This window comes from Telopea speciosissima, chromosome 9 (assembly GCF_018873765.1).
Source record: "Telopea speciosissima isolate NSW1024214 ecotype Mountain lineage chromosome 9, Tspe_v1, whole genome shotgun sequence".
Taxonomy (NCBI): Eukaryota; Viridiplantae; Streptophyta; class Magnoliopsida; order Proteales; family Proteaceae; genus Telopea; species Telopea speciosissima.
The window spans coordinates 16596628-16614985 of NC_057924.1; the positions used below are offsets into that span (position 1 = coordinate 16596628).

The 18358-nt window shown below is 42.4% G+C and overlaps 1 long non-coding RNA gene across 1 annotated transcript; it reads right to left on the bottom strand.

Moving 5' to 3' along the window:
* Positions 1-2825: 2825 nt before the first annotated feature.
* Positions 2826-17054, bottom strand: LOC122641168. The gene is made up of 3 exons (XR_006329821.1): positions 17042-17054; positions 12586-12590; positions 2826-2893 (listed from the first exon to the last, which is right to left on the bottom strand). It is a non-coding gene; the product is annotated as an uncharacterized LOC122641168 (long non-coding RNA).
* Positions 17055-18358: the final 1304 nt, after the last annotated feature.

Consider the following 18358-nt stretch of genomic DNA (forward strand, 5'->3'; position numbering starts at 1 on the left):
TAGTTGTGAGTCCTTAGTTTACTTTCTATTTTAGTCTTAGAGTTGTATTTAGATATCATCTCAGATTCCTATTACAAATAGGAGTCTAGAGTTATGTAATCTGATGAGTATAAATAAAGACATTGTGGAGGGGGGGGGGGGGAGGTTAGGTAATCTGATGAGTATAAATAAAGGCATTATGGGGGGGGGGGGACTGCTAGTATTGACTATTGTTCGTTCTCTAGTCAGTCCCCCTTTCCATTCTCTCCCTCAGCTCTCTTCTTCTTCACCAGTTCTGGTTCTCAAGTTCTTAAATTGTTACATGGTAATAGAGCGATGAAGAAGAAGAAGAAGAAGAAAAAAAATTATATAAAGCCCCAGTTGAAGAAGATATAGGATTTTTGCTATTTCGATGGTACATAACTGTCTCTGTTTCTGCTGTGATATATTGCTGCTACCGCTGCCTGATTGTGTCAAGGTTGAAGACAACCTTCTCTTTCACGATATGATCGATATCTACTTCGAATTGCTGAATCGAAGACTGCTGCTGATACTCCTATGGAGTTCTTTTCCCATCAATTGCTGCTACCAACTATTTGCTGATCGAAGACGACTCTAGTACACATTGTTTTCCACCTCCGGTTTTCAGCTGGAGGTAGAAGACGACTCTCACTCGAGAAGTCAGGCAATGTTTATTGTGAAGGCTGAAATCAAAGATCATTGATATTATTTTCCACCTCTGATTTGCTGCTCATGGTTATCGATTGCTGAGTTGATTGCGGCTGGTATTTGCCCCTTCTTCTTCCATAAAACCCTTGGTAATCCACTTCTCCCTTGGTTACCGCCTGTCCCTGGTTTGTCGTAATTCGCAAGTCGATGGGTAACATCTTTGTTGTGTTCTTTGTTATTTTCTTATTTAATTCTATATTTACCCTTCTCTATTCCATTAAGAGTCGCTTTCGCAAGTCCCCTACCTGTTGGTTGCGTGGCTGTCTTACACTCGTACCCATAGTTAGTAAATCCACGTGGATCCAAACGTTTAATTCAAAAAGTCACGTTTTCCCGTATAAGTCGTCGGAGTCGGATTTATACACGGCTTTTATGGTTTGAAGTATTATACATGTATAAAATGCGCGTATAATATGTATTAAAACATTTAGGTAAAAAAAAACGAAATTAAACCCAAAATGAAATAACCCCAAATCCCGATTCCCATTTCCCGACCCTTGCCTTCTGCCCTAATCCCTTCGAATGAGAGAAAACCCCAAATCCATCATTCCATCCCTTCTTCCTTTCATCTGAGTGGCCGAAAAAAACCAAATCCACCCCTTCTTCTTTCATTCTGCTCCGTCTTCATTCCCGGCGGTCAGCGATTCAAGACCCCTTGCTCGGCGGGAGGGCGAATGCAGTGGCGGGAGGGCGATTGCACGGCGGTGAGGGCGATTCAATGCCTCTTTGAGAAAATGACTACTTACTTCTACCAGCCTTCTTTCAGAAGTGCCTTTGATATTGTTGTTGCTGATATGATATTGTGGATTGCGGTTAGTGTTAACTACCGCCTATTTTCTCGTTGCTGATTGGATTCGACATGAAGATTATTATCTACTGAAACTGTTGATGGTTGATGTGCTTGAGTTGATACTGCTACCTGAAAGAAGTTCTCCTTGTGCTCACTGGTGTCTACCACTAGTATTATGCTCAAGACTGGTGTTGCTCTTAATATTCTGTTGTTGTTGTTCCAAGCTGGAGCTTTTTGATATAGATATATACTCCAGTTTGAGGGGGAGTGCTAAAGACTACTCACAATAGGGGGGAGTGTCCCTATCATGATGCAATTGTGAGTCCTTAGTTTAGTTTCTATTTTAGTCCCAGAGATGTATTTAGACTTCATCACAGATTCCTATTACAAATAGGAGTCTAGAGTTATGTAATCTGATGACTATAAATAAAGACATTGGGGGTGGGGGACGGACTGCTAGTATAGACTATTGTTCTCTAGTCAGTTCCCCTTTCCATTCTCTCCCTCAGCTCTCTTCTTCTTCACTGGTTCTGGTTCTGAAGTTCTTAAATTGTTAAACACAGAAGAAATAGGATTAAATAAAAGTAAAATCTGAATATGTTATTGACGAACAAGCATGAGCTTGCAAACCTGCAATAATCTCGCAACTGGATGTAACAAGCAAACCAAAATTTCACTCACTAGAGCCATAGAGTAAAAACTAGGCAATCAACTGCTTTATGCGTTATCTACATGCTTAAAAGATTGGAATATTGTAATATATTGTCATTAAACTATCAAATTGAAATCTGATTGGGTATAAGAACTTTAATTGAAAGAAAAAAAGCCTAACTAATAATAAAACAAGCAGTAGCAGATATTATGAAAGTTTTTAGTTGTGATTAGCTCACCCAAAGGAGGTGGGAAGGAAGAAGAAGAGCGTATTAAAGCACAAGAAACTAGCAGCAGCAATAGAAATAAAAGATAAAGACCTGAAAAGGTTAACGACATTGTTATAGATAACCAGAAAATTTACCCAAGTCTTACTAATCCTTCAAAATGAAAAGACCACCACCAACTCCAAATGCCTCAGTTATATGTATAGACTTTCTACCACTCAATTCCTACTCTTGGAAGAGAACAACTGCACCCAATTGTGGCTAAATCCCATCAATTACTCAAATTACAAAAAGGCATACACGAGCCAAACACTGACATTTCAATGTTTGTGTTGTGCAGCAGAAGCATAAAGATAATTTATTTATAAAATATTATGTAAACTAATACCAAAACACAAACCTATATTGGAGACATAATTCTGAGTTCTGACAGACTTTTAACATGTGTGAGACAATTTAGAGAATGCAACTTATATGATTTTTGTACTTGATTTACTCCCTATGATGTCATTTTGCCCTCTATATCCTCTTAATACCACTCCGTATGATAGAATGAAGTGCACAAGCCAAAATATTACGCAGTCACAAATTTACCAATTGAAGAAAAGCAGAAACGGTAATGATAGAACCAGACAAACAAAATCATACTTGCAGGAAGGGGAAAAAAAGGAGTGAGAGCAGAGTCTAGATGGCTCAGAGCAATCAAACTGAATTGAGAGAAATTAATAGAAGAAAAAATGCTTCTTCTCATTATGTACAACAAGAAGTTGACAAACACATTCAAACTCTCTTGAGCATTTCATCGAACACCACTGGTTCCAAATTTCCAGAACAAGGAAGAGAGAGAGAATACGTGAATACGGCTTAAATTGGATTGAGGAGATTCCTAATCCAACTCCCATTATTATACAAGTCTAGTCATTTGAAAAAAAAATTCTTGTCCAAATCAAATCTAATAATCCCCATGCCATGTCAATTTAAGAATGTAAATATAAAAATAAAATTGAGCCTGGAGGTGGACAAAGAGAGAGAGCTTGAGTGTGAGGCAGAGATTGAGATTGAAAGAGAGCTCAGAGTGCATACCTAACCCAAGGGCATTTCTTCTTGGGTGTGAATGGAGACCTGAGCTAGGCTTCAACTTGCCTTGGCTCCGTTGCTTCAACCAAGTCGTCTCTCACTGCGATGGTGTAATAATTGGGATTCAGATCGTCTACGGCCAAAGTCTTGGCAGCCATCGCGCTGCCACGCCCATGGGAGCGACACATGGAGATATTACCATCTAACGGTTAAGTTACAAAAAATTCAAATTTCATGAAAGTGACTGGGTTATCTCCACAACCAACCCGACCGGTCCGAGCTGACCAAAATCGACCGAACTGAAATGGTTTCAAAAAACCCTAAGTTGGACAATGCGATGAGAAGAGGAACCAAAGGTCGTCTTCTTCCTCTCCTCATTGTGCCTCTCACTGAACCAAAATGCTTTTCGGTCACTCTTCACCTTATCTCCGACCTGAAACACCACCAAGGTCGTCTTCTTCCTCTTCCACCTTGCCTCTCACTGATTCAAAATCGTCTTTTTCCTCTTCCCCAGTCATGAAAGGGCTTTGCATTTACTTATTTTTCACCAAAATCATCTTCTTCCTTGATTGTGAAACATGTCACCTATGTTCAGGCCTTCAGGGCAGAGGAAACATTATTGTTGACCCTGATGAATGGGTACATCGTCTTCTCTTTCTTTTCTGCAATGATTTCTTCTGGGTTTTACTTCAATATTTTTCCTCATTTTGAAGGTATCCATTTCAAGTTTCTAATCAAATTCATGCTTACTACTTCTTAGATTCTTCTTGTAGAATGAAGTTTTTTCTTCTCTCAATTGGGGTTTTGGAGTAATGGTGTTTAAGGATTAAATCACAAAGTTCTATTAATATGTTTCTGTTTCAGGATTTTGATCCATTCTCTGATACGTGTTCGATTGGGATAGAGGAAGAGGGAAGTCAGAGACAGAGGAAGAAGACGAAGAAGAAGGGAAGGAGGAGAAGAAGAAGATGAAAACGGAGAAAGAAGAAGAGAGATTTGAGATAATACTTTTCTATTCTTCCACTCTGTGGGAAATTACATTATATAGTCCTATTCAGAATTCTCCAAACTTCCTTAGCCTATCATTAATAACCTAATGTGGGCCCTCTATCTATTTATGCTTTACAGGTTGATGTGCTTGTTCTAACGGGTTGGTGGGATCACATAGTCACGCAAGGCTGCAGGTAGCTTGGTTCTCCTGCTAGAGTGACGTGTGGCTTCCACAGGTGTTGTAATGGTCGTAATATCCCTTGCCACGTTATCTGCTGATGTGTTCCCCTTTATATTATCTATAACATTGCCATTCCCTTCCAGAGGAACCTTGTCCTCAAGGTTTAAACTGGGATACCGGCGACGAAGGGGGGTGACGTCTTCCCAGGAAGTATCCTCGAGAGCCAAACCCTCCCACTGAACTAAAACTTGGGGAATAGATTGGCCATGGCGCAACAGCGTACGGAAACCTAGAATTGCAACAGGTTTGAGGAGACCATCAGGAGACGAAAAACTGAGAGGCAATGGCTCCGGTTGGGCCGGCGGCGATCCCAGGAATCGTTTCAGAAGTGAAACATGAAAAACTGGGTGGATTTGCGCCGTAGGGGGCAGTTCCAGCTTATATGCGACCTTGCCAATACGGGAAAGGATGCGAAATGGGCCAAAATACCGTTTGCCCAATTTTTGGTGAATCCGATGTGCCACAGACTGCTGGCGATACGGTTGGAGCTTGACCAGGACCCATTCATGGATGGTAAACTCACGTTCTACGCGGTGCTTATCTGCCTGAGATTTCATGCGAGCCTGAGCGCGAATCAAATTGTTCTTTAAGGTACGGAGGACCTCATCTCTGGAATGCAACTCCTGATCCACCGCGTGATTCAAGGAGTCGCCGGGAATGTACCGAAGCAATGTTGGGGGTGGACGGCCATAAACAGCCTGAAATGGCGTCATCTCTGTAGCTGTGTGGAAGGCGGTATTGTACCAATATTCCGCCCAATGTAAAAATTTCACCCATAATTTCGGATTATCTGAAACAAAACACCGGAGATACATCTCAAGGCAACGATTCAAGACTTCAGTCTGGCCATCGGATTGAGGGTGATAAGCTGTACTCATGGCCAAAGTGGTGCCCAACGTTTCCAGAACCTTGTGTAGATGCTGTAGATGAGCTTCCCAAGAGGGGCTGTAGATTAACAGGTCATCAAAAAAACACAAGGAAGCGTCGTAAGAATGGTTTGAAGATATCGCTCATCGTGGATTGGAAAGTAGACGCGCGCGTTGGTGAGTCCGAAGGGCATTACAAGGAATTCGTAATGGCCATCGTGTGTGCGAAACGCAGTCTTGTGTTCATCCCCTGCGCGAATGCGAATCTGATGGTAACCGGAGCGCAAACCAATTTGGAAAAAATACTGCACCATGGAGCTCATCGAGCAGTTCATCGACAGCTTGGAATTGGGAAGCGGTCCTTCACGTCACCATGTTCAAAGCCCCCGTAACCAACACAGAACCGCCAAGTACCGTCTTTCTTCTTGACGAGCAGGCGGAGACGAGTAGGGGCTTGTGCTTGGTCGGATGATACCATCGAGAGCATCTCGTAGACCAAACGCTCTATTTCCCTTTTTGAAAGTGGGGGTATCGATATGGTCCGACATTTACAAAGTTGAGTGCCCGGAGGAGATGAATTGCATGGTCTTGTGGCCGTGGGGGAGGCAGGAATGTGGAGTGGTGAACACAGATGCATGACTCTGACAGAGCTAATGGCCTCTTGCGCACCAAGACAAGTGGCTGTGAAGTTGGCAATGAAAGCGGCTGAACCTCCAAACGAAAGTACATCGCCGCGGAGTGTGTGTGAAACAAGCGACGCATGCTCGGTAGTGTAGTGGGGATGGGGTGAGAGTTGGATCCCCGTAAGACATATTCGCTCCCCATCTCTCGTGAAACTCCAAGGAGGGTTTATCGTAATCAAAAACAACTCGGACCCAAGGTGGCCAACAAAGGACGCCCAAGACGAAGTCCGCTCCAAATAAGGGAAGGACATATGCGTCAAGGACAAAGAGATGAGGAGGAACAGCACGTGAAACCTGACCTGCCCTCACATCGTAGGCGATTCCCACGCCCACCATAACATTGATGCGAGGTGCGGCTTCAATAGATAACCCCGGATGACGCGCAACTCGACTTTGAATAAAGTTATGGGTGCTACCACCGTCGACCAAGCACTTGGATAGGGGAACCCGCGACGCACCCTGTAAACGCAGAGTAGTAGGGGCTATGCCGCCGATGAGAGAATTATAGGAGAGCTCGAACGACATCCAAGGCAGGAAAGGCCCGTGTCGACAACCTCGGTGGGAAAATCCAGGGGTGGGTCCCCATCAGCTCAAGGAGGAATAGGATGCGATTCTTGCAACGATGGCCAGGGGTAAATCGTTCGTCACAATTGTAAGAGGCCCCGATCCGCTACGTTGCATCTCACCGAGGTGAGCCGTTGGATAGGGATCGCGGCGGAGGTGCGGGTAATACGGGGGGGTTGGAGAGAGGAACAAATGGCAATGGGAGCAGCGATAGAGTGGCGCCTTACGAGGCACGAAAGTGAGAACGCGGCATGTCGAGAATCTTCGCCCCGTGTGCAGCGAGCTGATCGATCCCCCGGGACATAGTATTAGGACGGAATGCCAGACCTCATTCTTAATATCGAGCGCAGGCCGAAACGGCAGCTCATTAAGAAAGCCGGGGAAGTCCCAAAATGCGACAATAATGCCTCAAAACGGACCGAGAATCATGACCGCCGTGAGTTGGGAGAGCTGCGAGAGACGCCCGGGGGTCATCAAACTCGGATGGGCCAAGCGCACTTCGAGCGCCCGATGAACGCCGCCCAGACGTGAACATGGCGGAGCGGCACATCCATCGGTACCACCGCAGAGCCTATCCATCCATGTGGAAAGACTAAACCAAGAGGCGTTGGTCATCGGGTGTATTATGGTAGTCAAAAACGCTCAGCCTTAAACACCCATCCCATTGGGTCCACGCCAAGCGAGGAAACCCAAACGCATCGTGTGGGTTGGAATGGCGCAGGGGATGTGGGGGATTACTGCCGCGAGGAACCAGGGTACCGAGGATTCCGGCGAGGGTCGTGGGGACAAGGCGCAGGATTGTTCGAGCTGATCGCCGAGGGCAAGGAGGCGAATGGACAGATCCGCTATCGATTCATGTTGACCGCCATGGCAAGACGGATCTCCCGAAGCACGGCATCCTCGCGCCGTAGATCCGCTGCCGGATAAGGCCCGAACCAATTCATCCAACTGTCAAGACGCAGTACCTTCGGCCATTGGAGAGCAATCCGAAGCGGTCGGACCAATGATACGTGTTCGATTGGGATAGAGGAAGAGGGAAGTCGAGACGAGAGGAAGAAGACGAAGAAGAAGGGAAGGAGGAGAAGAAGAAGATGAAAACGGAGAAAGAAGAAGAGAGATTTGAGATAATACTTTTCTATTCTTCCACTGTGGGAAATTACATTATATAGTCCTATTCAGAATTCTCCAAACTTCCTTAGCCTATCATTAATAACCTAATGTGGGCCCTCTATCTATTCATGCTTTACAGTTGATGTGCTTGTTCTAACGGGTTGGTGGGATCACATAGTCACGCAGGCTGCAGTAGCTTGGTTCTCCGCTAGAGTGACGTGTGGCTTCCACAGTGTTGTAATGGTCGTAATATCCCTTGCCACGTTATCCGCTGATGTGTTCCCTTTATATTATCTATAACATTCTCTTTGAGTATTGATGGGGATAAACTTCAAGACCATGGAACAACTGATTGTTGAAGTTGAGTGTGGTTGCAGTCTTTATAGCGAACGAAGAGAATTCATCAATTCCAGGGTTGGTGTGTATGAGCTTGTGAAACATGGGTTGCTTAATAAGGGTTGCAGTCTTTATTGGATTTTATTATGCTTAAGGGCAAATGCTCCCCAAGAGAGGCACGGTGAGGAGAGGAACCGCACAGGCAGGTGAGTTGCGGCCATCACTCACGGTGTGGAGAGCAACCGCAGCGGCAGGGTGAAGAAAACGAGGGTCTGAAAATGGTTCGGTTTGTTTTGGTCAACTCGGACTGATTGGGGTTGATTGTGGAGATAACCAAGTCTACATTTTAAATTTTGAATTTTTTTTAAAATGGATCGTAAGATGGTATTTTATACCCGTGTCACACCATGGGAGCGTGGCAGCGCGATGGTTGCCAAGACTTTGGCAGTAGAGGATCTGAATCCTAATATTTGGTTGTTTAGGCAACGTGGCCCACTCTCTACTGTTTCAGATCGTAGTATTAAAGGCAAAATTTCCCTAAATCCGTGAATCGACCAATTCGTATCGAAATGGTTATTTTTAAAGAAGGATTTGGATCCTCGCCTTGGGTTGATCGGTCATCGTGCTGCGCTCAACTCATAGGCAGCCACGTGAATTTGATGCAAATCCAATGGTTGGTAGATGATGATCTGAAATTTTTAAATTTTGAGCGATAATTTTGAATTGAGCTAGTCTATCAACCATTGTATTTGCATCAAATCCATGTGGTGGCCTGTGAGTTGAGCGTAGCACGATGGCCGCTCAACCCCAGGCCACAGATCCAAATCCTAAAATAAAGCCTTAGAAATCAAGTATGGGATCATCGGTTTGAATCGAACAGTATCAGAATTCAAAATCAGTCAATTCTGATCCAATTCGATTGGAATCGAATCGATTCCAATTTCCCAAACCATACTAACAGGGCATTTGAGTAAATAAACTTAAACCAATGATGAAGATGATAGAGAAGACAACCTGAATATAAATTAATTGATTGGTAGAGTTGTGCTACATGGCTCTTCAGATCTCTAAGGTCCCATTTGTTTGACGGGATCTTGGGGAGGAGAATTGGGGTGGAACAGTGTTGATGTGGCACTTCAAAATCCCACCACAACCTTGTTTATTTAACTTGGATGGTGAACTTAGAAAAGCTTGGGGAAGAGCATTAAATGTTTTGTTTGCTGACATGGCACTTGAAAATCCCACCCCTATGCCATCCAAAGTCCTACACGTCTCTCTCCTTGGTTTTCCCACTTTACATTTTGACCCCTTATGGCTGACGGTGTTAGGGTGCTGTTAGTTAAGTGTTTGAAAAGACAACATTACCGACAATATTACTCCTGCTCTAAAACACCACAAGTAGAATTACAATGATACCCTTTTCATCATCTTCAACCTTAAAACACCCATTTCTTTCCTCCTCTACCGCCGCCATCACCACCACCACAACAGAGCACTCATTTTCCTTTGTGGGGTATAACATCAATTTCTCATGAATTTTATTCAATTCAATCACTTGGGCAGACTGAACATCATCTTCTTCCTCCTCCTTCCTCCAACCCCTTTCCTGCAACTCCGCCCCCACCCTACTCCTGCAACCTCTGATTTTGACATTGAACGTAATCCCATTTCCCCCTCTCTCTCTCTCTCTTTCTAAACTCTGAAAATAGTAGACAAGGAGAAATCAAATTCACATATTCATCTTGTTTTTTTTATAAGGATTTCATTATTTTGTGACCGATTCATCTCGAAAAGGAGGATTTTTTTTCTCAAAAAATCAACTGATGGAGTTGCCGTTTCTTTGTATGACAATCTACAAATCTATATGAATTGTCATTTCTTTGGTTTAACCGTAAAGGAGCTTTCTGGGTCTCCGCAATATGATACCAATCTTAACATGTATTCTAGGATATAATAGTTAATTAGTTATTTTGTTCAGCAAAATCTACTCAACTCGAGTCTGCCTTATGCCTACTAAAGTGGAAGGAGGGAGGGAGGGAGCGAGGGGATTGAACTGAAAATATTTTCTGGAGCTTCAAGTTCAAACCCGTTGCCAAGATCGAGATTGCCAACCACCACCACCTCTGGTTTTTCTGGACCTCGTCTCACCATGGTGAGTGCTTTGATCTGGAGCAGGGTTGGAGAAGTAATACACTGCACTCCACATTGCGGCACTCCAGCTTTGGTGATGCACCGTTGATGTAGCTCCAAGAAGGAAGAAGAAGAAGAAGAAGCCCTGAACTTAGGGCTTGAATAAGGAGCCTTAGATTGGGATTATTATTTTCCATACTTAGTTTATTTTCTTGTTTTTAGATTGAATCGGTTTAGAATTGGTTGCATCCAATTGGTTCAATTGGTCAAATTTAAGTGAAGTGTTCCTACTGGTTAATAGGTCCTTATATCCTATTGGCTAATATGGAATCTTCTTTTAAATTAGTTGTTTTAAGTTAGATTCTTTGATTCTAAGTTAGTAGGGGTAGTTGTGTCTTTTTCTTTTAAAAGATTTAAGTTGTTTTTATTTTGTCCCACCCTTCCACGATTTTGTGAGGGAAAGGACTTTATTTTGTAGTAGGACTTGGCTTCAAGCCATATTATAAATAATAAAATTGTGGAGGGCTCCCCGACATTGAAAATTTGAATTAAAAAGACTGGCCGACTGCTGCTGCTGTTCTGCTCCTTTGAGTGTGCATCCTTGTGGATTTCAAGGTGGAAAGGGTGGGTGGATTCCTGCGATTCCTTACGCCGTGATGGCTGGGAGGATCTCTCTCTGAAGGTGGTTTCATCCTTCATCATTCAAGCTGCTGCCGGTGGATTCCAGTGGTGAGTTTGAGTTTAATTTGCTGTTTTTTATCATTCCTTCTCCTTCCCCATTCGATCCCTTTATTTTCTGTTTTAATTTCATAAACCCTAGTGTTCTAAATTCAGTCCAGCCATATCCTATCAGCCAAATCCCTTCAAACTTCAGACACAACATCACTACATCAACCCCTCCATTCGACCTAGCCTGCTGCCTCATCTTCCAAAGCTAAACCCTAATTCCCCTTCATCTCCACTAAACCCTAAATAGTCAAAAACCTATTCTGACCTAATTAGCCATTCAATTCAGCCCATATTACAGTCGAACCTTCCCCTTACTGTTTAGAAAACTCGACCTCAGTCCCAGCCCTTAGATCCCACTCAAAACCCTAGTTTTGGTAATTTTTCTTAATTTCTAAAACCCAAAACCCTAACCCTAATTCTGCAGAATTTTAAACTGATCCAAATCCCAATATTTTTATATCAAAATAACCCCCTAGACCCACTGATCGTTACCATATATTACTTTCATCCATAACCTTAGCCTAAACCCTAGATTTACCCTAAACAGCCCCACACTGCCTAGCCAAACCAACAGCTGTATTTAGATCCTGTTGCTTGGCCTCTAATAGGATCCTTATCCTATTGTGAGCTACATTAACTTGGTACCAAAGCCATGGATGAACATGGCAATCCGGTGCTGCCACAACCAGCTGACCCTATGGCAACAATGTTAGAGATGTTCCGAAAATTTACTGCAGATCAAAAGGCTACAACTGATGCAATCATAACTAGATTGCCACACTTGGAAGGACAAAGAATCCCTCCTGATAGGGACAACAACTTAAGAAGACAGGTACCAACTCCATTCAGTGATAAAGAGACTGCCTGACAGAAATGGGAGCCCTAGAGATGACTACAGGGGTTATAGAGATGGACACATAGGTCACAGGGACAGATTCAAGACTGACAGAGATGACAGGGATAATAGAGATTATTATAGAGATCGTTGGGACAGACCTAGACATGCCCGTGAACCTTCTCGGGAACACAGAGATCACCACCGAGGCTACAGAGACAGGGATAGAGAAGACCAAGACAGAGACAGAGGTCAGCAGCCTACTTTTGAGGAGTATATGAGGTCCTACTTCACTGGAGACCAGGGTACTAATCGGCGCTATACAGGCAACCAAAAAGTGAAGCTTGAGCTGAAAGAATTCGATGGTCACTCTGACCCTCAGGTATTTTATGACTGGCTTGCTGCAATAGAAGATTATTTCGACTGATATGACCTATCTGAAGAGGGGAAAATGAAGTTAGTCCGTGCTAAACTTGTCGGACTTGCACGTGAGTGGTGGAGAACTGCTGAAAGAGAGATGGACTTTAATGGTACTGCACCCTGCACTTGAGAAGAAATGAAATGTGACCTGAGTAAGCAATACTTGCCCAGGCACTTCAGGTCTCAGTTGCAGGATAAATTCAACTCCCTTCGCCAAGGAACCATGACTGTAACTGAGTACATGAGGCAATTCGATGCTCTTTCTTCTCGCATTGGCATTAGGGAGGAGGGCATCCAAATGCTTTCCAGGTTCAGGTTATGTCTGTCAAGTGAGATCAACAGGACAATTGGAGTGGTTGACGTTGTAGACATTCGAGATTGTTTTGAGAAGGCCTTGAAAGCAGAGGAGTTATTAGCTTCAAGTAAACAGCCGGGTTCTACCTCTAAGCCGGCCTACATCAACAATAGCACCTCAAAACAAGGTTCCTCTATAGGCAACACCTCTTGCCCTGTTGTTCCCCCACGTGTGGATGATAAGGGCAAGGCTCCTATGGGCCGAAATGACCCCTTCACTTGTTATTACTGTCAAGACAAGGGGCATATTGCTAGGGACTGCCCACACAAGAAGAAGCCTATCAACGTGGCTGAAAAAGAAGAAGTTCAAGGTGAAGATGAAGAACCAGGCGTAATTCATATTCATGCACTCCCTCCTAATGATGGATATGATGTGGCTAATTATTTGGATGATGATGATTTACAAGGTGTTCATGTAGTACGTCAAGAAGCTGCTGTCCAGCCAGAATTGCAGCCTTCTTCATCCACCAAAGAGCTGTTGTCCGCATACAAGCTTGAACCATCCGCTGAAGATGAACTCAAGAAACTTGATTCTGATTTGGAAAACCATTCTGCGATCTCCAGCCATTCATTGGGGATGAAAACCCGATGAATGTTTTCAAGACGGGGAGAGTTGATGCAGCTCCAAGAAGGAAGAAGAAGAAGAAGAAGAAGCCCTGAACTTAGGGCTTGAATAGGGAGCCTTAGATTGGGATTATTATTTTCCATACTTAGTTTATTTTCCTGTTTTTAGATTGAACCGGTTTAGAATTGGTTGCATCCAATTGGTTCAATTGGTCTAATTTAAGTGAAGTATTCCTATTGGTTAATAGGTTCTTATATCCTATTGGCTAATATGGAATCTTCTTTTAAATTAGTTGTTTTAAGTTAGCTTCTTTTATTTTAAGTTAGTAGGGGTAATTGTGTCTTTTTCTTTTAAAAGATTTAAGTTGTTTTTATTTTGTCCCACCCTTCCACGATTTTGTGAGGGAAAGGACTTTATTTTGTAGTAGGACTTGGCTTCAAGCCATATTATAAATAATAAAATCGTGGAGGGCTCCCTGACATTGAAAATTTGAATTAAAAAGACTGTTTTCTGCTGCTGGCCGACTACTGCTGCTGACTTCTGCTCCTTTGAGTGTGCATCCTTGTGGATTTCAAGGTGGAAAGGGTAGGTGGATTCCTGCGACTCCTTACGCCGTGACGGCTAGGAGGATCTCTCTCTGAAGGTGGTTTCATCCTTCATCATTCAAGCTGCTGCCGGTGGATTCCAGTGGTGAGTTTGAGTTTAATTTCTGTTTTTTATCATTCATTCTCCTTCCCCATTCGATCCCTTTATTTTCTGTTTTAATTTCATAAACCCTAGTGTTCAAAATTCAGTCCAGCCATATCCTATCAGCCAAATCCCTTCAAACTTCAGACACAACATCACTACATCAACCCCTCCATTCGACCTAGCCTGCTGCCTCATCTTCCGAAGCTAAACCCTAATTCCCCTTCATCTCCACTAAACCCTAAATAGTCAAAAACCTGTTCTGACCTAATTAGCCATTCAATTCAGCCCATATTACAGTCGAACCTTCCCTTTACGGTTTAGAAAACTCGACCTCAGTCCCAGCTCTTAGATCCCACTCAAAACCCTAGTTTTGGTAATTTTTCTTAATTTCTAAAACCCGAAACCCTAACCCTAATTTTGCAGGAATTTTAAACTGATCCAAATCCTAATATTTTTATGTCAAAATAACCCCTTAGACCTGCTGATCGTTACCATATATTACTTTCATCCATAACCCTAGCCTAAACCCTAGATTTGCCCTAAACAGCCCCACACTGCCTAGCCAAACCAGCAGATGTATTTAGATCCTGTTGCTTGGCCTCTAATAGGATCCATATCCTATTGTGAGCAACATTAACTGTGAGGTGAGATCTGAGTAGCTTCTGAAGGTCGGTGACCGAGGTTAGGGTTTGGGAGTGAGATCTGAGTTGCTTCTATTATCAAGATTTTTTGCAATTCCCATCTTATTCTTTTTTTTTTTTTTTTAGGTTTTTGGTCTGAGGTTTCTATTTTCTTGGGGTTGCAAAATGAAGATGTGATCGGACTATTGACAAAGATGACTTCCTCCAGGCCTATCTTTGAAGCTCTTGGAGGATTACGTGATAAAAGTACCCTTCCAAGCCATGGGAGCACTGGAATGCAGGGTGGATGCAATTAGCCTAGGGAAGAAGAAAGGGGACAAGTGTGTGATGGCCATCTATGACCATATCCATGATCCAAAGGGAGTTTGGGTTTGCAGCGAGAGGCAAGGGCACAACGTCGTCCTCAGTACAGACCTCAATGAAATCTGTGTCGACGATTACGACTGCAATGTCATACTTGAGGGATGCTCACCAGAGTTTCTGATCATGCACGAGAAGGTGATGTCACTTGTGAAGGAATTTACCAACAAGAAAAAGATTGTTTCAGGAATAGACCAAAGGAAGCTGCTCCTCGTTGCTGCTGGTCTTTTGCAGGTCTAAATCTCTTCTTATTTTAACCCCAAGGCCCCTTCTTTTGATCTTTAATTTTCTGATTCATAAAGAAGCATTTATGAGTGATGCCCAGATCTGGTTCATATAGAAGATTTGGTTTTGGTGGGCTTTGTCAGGGGAAGAGATGTGCAAGAAGTAGTTCAATGAAGGCTATCATGAAGGTGAGTGGTGGGTTGGTGGAATCTTCAGAGGCTGTGGCTGATGGGGAGCTGCTTATTGCAAGCGGATGGCCTGCACTTCCACATCAGAGGTTGAAGGAGTTGGGTGGGGGCGAAGTTGCAGGAAAGGGATTGGAGGAGGAGGAAGAAGAAGAAGAAGAAGAAGGGTAAAAGAGTCTATTTACACGAACCCATGGTTAGTTTGGGCATTATAAATAATCTAACTACGCCACATCAACACTCAACAGATAGATGCTAACGGCAAGGGAGGAATTAGTAATTTTTTGAAAACTATAGGGGAATCGTATGTAAGGTAGGAAAATCAAGGGGAGGAACGTGTAATTAGGGCAAAGTACAGGGGAGGGATACGTAATTTTCCCCAAAAAAAAACAAAAACTTTGATTACAGTATAAAAAAAAATAAAAATAAAAAGTAGAAATCTCACACTCCCCAACCCAATATACTATGGGACCCATTCCACAACATTCCCACCCCATTTTTCCTGTAAAACAAGGGGCCTATAAGTCAATGCTATGTTAAAGTACAATTCCAGAGTCATGAGGTTGTTTGATAAATCGTTTTAGCGTGAAAACTTCAGATGTGCCCTCCTAATTAGACAGAGAGACAAATTTACATAGCTATCTAAGGTACCGTTTGACAACGTTACTAATGTTTCTGTGTCGTTTTAAATCAAAAACGTATTTTAGTGTTACTATTACCAGAATAACGTTACCGGCTTCCTAAAAGATGTTTGATAAACCTGTTCCAGAAACGTATCCAGAATACTATTAATACTAAAAGATGTTTGATAATACTTGTTTCTGTAACAGCTTTGTATTGATTAATATAAATTACAAAATTGTCATTTTTACTAAAATACATAAAGTCATGGATGGTAGGACATTAAAAATTATTTTTAATAAAAAACTATTGAAAATCATGGGAAAGAAAAGATGCTACCATGTACACAGAGAGAGAGAGAGAGAAAGAGAGTGAATGGATTATTCAACCCATCTCTGTATTCTGTTGGGGGAGTGGACACCTATGCCTTGTGGACACTTAACGGATTAATTTTTTTTCTTCATAATTTTGGATACATATACATGTCAAACCAAACCAAAATCAATCCGATAAAAAGAAACCGATATGAACCCAAAACCAAACTGAAACCAAAGCTTTCCGAAATCAATTCAGCCCGAGCCAAAACCGGCACGAACCGACCAATTGACACCCCTACCACAGGCCCTCAAAACTCTCCAATACAATACGAATACAGTAATACAATCAATACAGACATGGTCATGTGAAGTATAGTGAATGAGGTCTAAAGTCTCAAAACAAAATCGACAAGATTTTATAAACATCAAGCCCCACAAAAGGGGCATTGCTTTATCCCTCTGAGATGTGCTTACATCGTTGTGCTCCCTCAATTCGGCACTAGTAGGGTCACTCTGTACACCTCTGTAACTACTAAACGGCAAAACTGGAAATGGCTCTCACCCCTTTGCTTTACAACTTCGATTCTTTTCTTTTTCTCTGTATGGGTGATGAGGATCCAACACTGTCACTCTTTGTTTCTATATAATGAATCACCGATTGTTGATTCGTACAAGTCAGTGAGAGCTTTGGACAACTCTCTCCATCTCTCCTCAATTGGTCAGGACATTGCACATGGTTAATGTAGCATAGAATTTACAAAAAGCTCCATAACAAAGCACAGTTTTCACTAGTCCTCTTCTCTGTTTTTCATGTGTACCAAGCATTAAAATCCAACCCAGAACTACCTTACAGGAGAAATTAGATTATCCTGAAATAGCCTGAGAAACACATGAACATTGGCAACATCAATAAACAAGTTATAAACCAATACGTAACTTGATAGATACCTTGGCATCAACATTAATTATTGTTTGTAACCTGTCTAACCTATATCATCCATTGAATACTCCATTTCAACCACTGCTTTCCTCTGGATGATTGATGCTATCATAGTCTCCCCATAATGAACCAACAACCGAATTTGGAACATTCAGAGACACCAAGTACATGTCCTCAAAGGGTAGTTTACAAGACTACAAGCATAAACTCAGGTCTTGTATAAACTACCCATAAAAAAGAAATCTGAGTTTGGCTTTTGGTACACGATTCTATAAACTACTCATCATCCTGTATGATGCTCATGATTGTCTTCTATGAACAGTTTAATAAAAAAGGTCATGGTGGATTCAAACCACCATCCCCTTGGAACATGCTTGACACATCCTCATGTTCCAAGTGCTCTACCAATTTGAGCTAAAGACCCAACAAGTAAAGTTTGAAATTTACAAGTAACCATGAGACCATGCTACAAACCATGCTTCAATGATAATACCCAATGAGGACCTTGCCACAACCCTTCCTATGCTGTAATAGTTTCAGGGAAAGTCTATTACATGTATTTAATTTGATTAATATTGCACTCCATGCAGCTTTTTTTCTTTGTTCTTCCAAAAAAAAAAAAAAACTGATCGGTTCTAAGACTGTTTTAGTCCAAGCACTCTCTTCTATTCAAAGAGTAGCTACCTATCCTTAGTGGGTTTCTAGGGTTCAGGCTGATTCCAGCCAATTCAGAATGGAATCAGATCAGAATCAACTAGACCCGATTCAGAAACCAATTCCTTGTTTTAAAACCATGACTTGACAGGATGCTTTGAACTAGTTGATAAAGGACAGTGCAATTGGTGTAAGGTAGATATAGAGTTTCTGAGAGAAAAATGGGTGTCAATAGCCCTGTTCTTTAGAATTTTATCATCCTAACAGCCCTTCATCTTTAGAATTTTATCTTAATCTCCCCTCCAAACACCAAATTATCATCATTATAGTTGGGAATTTTGATCATCCATCCAAAGAGGCTAGGTAGGCAGCAGTTATTATATTTAACATAGCTAGTTTTCTTCAGTTTGTATGAACTATGGTATATGGCTTGATTTTTCGTTTATTAA